A 5,687-nucleotide genomic window follows, 5' to 3' on the forward strand; every position below is an offset into this window, starting at 1 on the left:
AAAAAAAAAAAAAAAAAAAAAAAAAAAAAAAAAACCACCTCACCCACAGAGGAACAAGGGTAGTAGAAGTCACAAAGCCTTCTCCTCAGAAATTATGCAACAAGAACATGAAAAGTGATGAAAGAAAAAATCCCCACCAAACGGGAGTTTCTTTTATTTTTTATCTTACAGTTTTTGTGGGCACATAGTAGGTTTATATATTTATGGTGTGTTTGGGATATTTTGATATAGGCACATAATGTGTAATAATCATATCTGGATGAATAGGTTATTCATCACTTCAAGCATTTATCCTTTGTGTGACAAACAATCCAATTATACTCTTTAGTTGCTTTTAAATTTACAATTAAATGATTACATCACTATGTTGTGCTATCAAATACTAGATCTTACTCATTCTTTTTAAACTACTTTTTGTACCCATTAACCATCTTCACTTCCCTCCCACCACTCCCCAACGGCCCTTCCCAGCCTCTGGTAACCATCAGTCTACTCTCTATCTCCATTAGTTTAATTTTTAAAATTTTCAGTTTCAACAAATAAATGGGAGCATGAGAAGTTTGTCTTTCTGGGCCTGGCTTATTTCACTTAACATAATGACCTCCAGATTCATCCATGTTGTTGCAAATAATGGGATCTCATTCTTTTTCATGGATGAATAGTACTCCATTGTAAATATGTATCACATTTTCTTTGTCCATTCATCTGTTGACAGACAGTCAGATTGCCTCCAAATCCTGGCTATTGTGAACAGTGCTGCAATAAACATGAGACTGTAGATATCACTTTGATACACTGATTTTCTTTCTTTTGTGTATATACCTACCAGTGGGATTGCTGGATCATATGGTAGCTCTATTTTTCATTTTTTTTTTCAGAATTTCATTACTTTTTATTATATACCAACTAGTTTATATTTTAGCTCTTTGCAAAGAAAATGCTAAGAAAAACTATAATCACATGTTACATGGTTTTAAAATCATAATTCCAGATTTCTTTATGTATAACATGGAATGGTGCAGTAGCTATTTTCCCCTGTAACAGACTTTAGTTCAGTGCAATGATATGGCACATCCTGCAAAATTAACTAGTCACACACACAAAAAGTCTCAAATACAGTAAAAATGTACACACAAAGGTAATTTACGATAACAAGGGATGTAATTTTTCTGTGCTTCAGAAATGTAGGGTCAGTAGCCTTAGTCAAGGCACAAAGCAGGAAAAGGTAAGCACAGCTGTCCCTAGGAGTGGGCAAGGTATGTACAATCACTGATGAGGTATGCATGCACGCAAGGGATTTAAAAATGCTCAGTCTCACTACAAAAACTGAACCGAGTTAAAAGGAAATGCTATAGCTTCCCCCTACTATCTGGCTGTGGATCGAGTCCACAGTCTTACTTCATCGTATAGAAAATAAAATTGACAAGGATCTCCAAAAGTAAATCACTATTTGTGTAAATGAAACAAAATGCTTCATTAATCCCAATTCTTGGTTGTGCCTCCTGGACTAGAAGCATTTTGTAGAAAAAAGAGTGTTTCACAAAATTGAAATGTAATTCAGGTGAAAGACAAAACATTTTCCACAGATATTTTAAATTTCAAACTTTCAAATGGCCCTTACAGCTGAACTGTTGTATGTTACAATAGTGAGGGTTCTGGGGATCCTTTAGCAGCAAATGCTGGTTTAAAGGGCCCAGGGTCTCTTCAGTTGATTTGCTTGCTGGCTTGTTCCTCTTCTTGCAGAGTTGCACAGAAAGATTTCACTTTATCCTGCAGCTCAGTTAAAATGTCTATTTTTTGCTGAAGAATAGCTTCAAGTCATGTGGCATATGAATTGACATCGTAGTCTACTTCTTCAGTCATCTCTAAGCGAGCCTTTTCATCTTCTAACCATCAAATTGATTCCTGGAATGCTGCCCTGTGATCTTCTACAACTTGTTCTTCCATTTCTATTATTCTTGAGACCGCTTCATAATAAGTTTTAGATCATCTCTCTGAGGGGAACTCCCCACATCCCACTGTGTCTCTAAGTCATCAATCCAGTTTGGTGGATTGGACGAACATCACCAGCAGCAGCTGGATCTGCAGTCAATTCTTTGACCGTATTTGCATATCTTAATGTATTAAGAGTGTTTTCACAGGATGTAAATCCTGGAGAGATTGTGGCAATCAGGCAGGTATGACAGTTTTCACCTATGGAAGAATCTCTTAACACCTGAGTGAGTTTATTTGCACAGAAAGGAGCATGAAGTTTATTTCTACCTAAGGCTGTGACGCACTCCTTGAGTGCTAAAAGGCTTTTACTAATTTCAGCACCTTCAAGCCTTGTTTGTCTGTCTGCACTGGAAGTATCAGCTCTTCTTTCATTTTCAGCCAAATCAATGAGGGAAAATTTTCCATGTAGTTTTCCTTTCCTTTTAAGAATAATCTGAAACACTGCATGGCTCTGAGATGAATGTGCATTTGCAGATGTTTCACTGGGTGCTCTTGAGACTGCTGCTGTGTCACTGAGTTTCAGGACATCTTCAACACATTTGACCTCCCATTCCTGCCACTTGAACCTGCTGTTTTCCATCTTCTAGAACTTTTAATTTTGCTTTCCTATTTAGCAAGTCAAACAGCTTTGCATTACAAATTTCAAAGGAGATTGCATATACTGAAGTTCTATCTTTTTATAGTTAGGCTTCTTTATCATTAAAAAGATATCTGGAGATGCTAATGCATAAATTCCTTTAGAACAATCTTGGCTCTTTCCTGAAAAGTCACCACCCATAGTTTTTCACTGGAGATTTTCCACTTCCAGTCTGCCCACAAGCAAAGCATGTAGCCATTCCCCTTTCAAATATAGTTTCCACTAGTGGTCTAGCAGTAAACTTGTAAACCATTTCATTAAGAGCTGAGTCATCAAAGGCATAATCAAAACGAAATGTTTGGTTTTCTAGGTACCTTTTTAAAGTTATCTTTTTTTTGGTTCATGTACCATCACAACATATTTACTAGGAATTGTGATTACATCAAGATCTTTTGAGTTTCTTTTTTCTTTTCTTTCTTTCTTTTTTTTTTTTTTTTTTTTTTTTTTTTTTTTTTTTTTTTTTTTTTTTTTTTTTTTTTTTTTTTTTTTTTTCCTTGCTCTGTCACCAGGCTGAAGTGCAGTGGCGCAATCTCGACTCACTGCAACCTCTGCCTCCTGGGTTCAAGCGATTCTTCCGCCTCAGCCTCCCGAGCAGCTGGGACCACAGGCGCGTGCCACCACGCCCGGCTAATGTTTTTGTATTTTTAGTAGTGGCAGGGTTTCACCGTGTCGGCCAGGATGGTCTTGATATCTTGACCTCATGATCCGCCTGCCTCGGCCTCCCAAAGTGCTGGGATTACAGGCGTGAGCCACCGCGCCCGGCCGAGTTTCTTTTTTCTTGAGTGGTCATTTCCTCGCACACACACATATCCTATGTACATCAATATGTCTGCTGTTGTTAACAGTCTATAATCCAAACTTCCTCTAAATTTTCTGATTATACACATAATTTCATAATTTGCGTTTGTAGCATCAACGTCCTGGGCTCTTTTTTCTCTAAATTCGTGCTGTTGCAGTCTCCTTTTATTCTCATTTTTCTTCCAGTTTTGCTACCTCTTTTGCACAATTAGATTTTCTACATGCATTCTGCTGTGCAGAGAAAGTCTGTTCAGGAAATTGACTGGGCTATGCGTGTGAAGAACCAACCACTCTATTATCTCTTGGAGAAGCGTCATTCTTTTTTTTTTTTTTTTTTTTTTTTGAGACGGTGTTTCGCTTATGTTACCCAGGCTGGAGCGCAATGGCGCGATCTCGGCTCACCGCAACCTCCGCCTCCTGGGTTCAGGCAATTCTCCTGCCTCAGCCTCCTGAGTAGCTGGGATTACAGGCACGCACCACCAGGCCCAGCTAATTTTTTTGTAGTTTTAGTAGAGACGGGGTTTCACCATGTTGACCAGGATGGTCTCGATCTCTTGACCTCGTGATCCACCCGCCTCGGCCTCCCAAAGTGCTGGGATTACAGGCTTGAGCCACCGCGTCCAGCAAGAAGCGTCATTCTTAATAGAAGCCAGTCCATCAATTCTTTACAATTTTGTTTACTTTGGCTGAGCATGCTGGAGGTGGAGGTGTTTCTGGACTGGGTTTAATTTCTTCATTAGGATCAAGGTCAGGGTTAAGTGAAAAGATGCTCTCCAGGTCAATCTCTTTGCCTTTTGCATCTCCATTTCCTATCCATTCAACAGTTACACTTTCATTATCTTCATTTAAAGATGTTACCATTGTTTGATGCATTTGGTCATCGCTGCGCTTGATCCCCACATAAATTCCAGTCTGTATCTTGCTGAAGTTGGCCGTTGCCATCACCTCATCTGGAGCAGCAGCAGTGGGCCCAAGGAGGAGAATGGGAGGGTAGAAAAGGAGGGGGCGGGGTAGGTGTCTCTTTTTAATTCTTTCAGGAACCTCCAGACTCTTCTCCGTAGTGGTTATACTAATTTATATCCCCACCAACAGTGTATGAGTTTCCCCTATCTCCACATCCTCACCAGCATTGATTATTATCTGTCTTTGGATAAAAGCCATTTTAATTGGGGTAAGATAGTATCTCATTATAATTTTGATTTGTATTTCTCTGATGATCAATGATGTCGAGCACCTTTTCATATAACTGTTTGCTATTTGTATGTCTTCTTTTGAGAAATGTCTAGTCAGATCTTTTGCCCATTTTTAATTAGCTTATTAGATTTTTTTCCTGTAGATTTGTTTGTACTACTCATATATTCTGGTTATAAATCCCTTGTGAGATGGATAGTTTGCAAATATTTTCTCCCATTCTGTGGGTTGTCTCTTCACTTTGTTAATTGTTTCCTTCACCATGCAAAAGCTTTTTAAGTTGATGTGATCCCATTTGTCCATTTTTGCTTTGGTTGCCTGTGCTTATGGGGTATTATTGAAGAAATCTTTGCCCAGTCCAATGTCCTAGTTTGTCTAATGTTTTCTTATAGTAGTTTCATAATATGCGGTCTTAGATTTAAGTCTTTAATCGATTTTGGTTTTATTTTTGGATCTGGCCAGAGATAGGAGTGTCTAGTTTCATCCTTCTGCATGTGGATATTCAGTCTTTCTAGCACAATTTATTGAAGAGATGGTCCTTTGTATGTTCTTGGCAACTTTGTCAAAAATGAATTCATTGTCGTTGTACTGATTTGTTTCTGATTTCTGTATTCTGCTGCATTAGTCTATGTGTCTGTTTTTAAGCCAGTACCATGCTGTTTTGGTTACTGCAGCATGGTGATGTAATTTGAAGTCAGGTAATATGATTCCTCCACTTTTGTTCTTTTTGCTTAGGATAGCTTTGGCTATTCTAGGTCTTTTTTGGTTTCATAAAAATTTTATAACTTTTGTTTTTGTGAGGAATGTCATTGGTATTTTGATAGAGATTGCATTGAATCTTTAGGTAGTATGGACATTTTAATGATGATTCTTCTAATCCATGAACATGGAATATCTTTCCACTTTTTATGTCCTCTTTAATTTCTTTGGCCAAATTTTATAGTTTTCGTCGTAGAGATTTCTCACTTCTTTGGTTAATTCCTAGCTATTTAATTTTATTTGTTGTCATTGTAAATGGGGTTAGTTTCTCTATTTCTTTTTCAGGTTGTCCATTCTTGACATATAG

General features: G+C 37.9%; 1 pseudogene; it reads right to left on the reverse strand.

Moving 5' to 3' along the window:
* Positions 1 to 1,704: 1,704 nt before the first annotated feature.
* On the reverse strand, positions 1,705 to 4,376 carry LOC108315011 (annotated as a pseudogene).
* Between the last annotated feature and the right edge of the window lie 1,311 nt (positions 4,377 to 5,687).

Source organism: Cebus imitator, unplaced genomic scaffold (assembly GCF_001604975.1).
Source record: "Cebus imitator isolate Cc_AM_T3 unplaced genomic scaffold, Cebus_imitator-1.0 Scaffold9, whole genome shotgun sequence".
Taxonomy (NCBI): Eukaryota; Metazoa; Chordata; class Mammalia; order Primates; family Cebidae; genus Cebus; species Cebus imitator.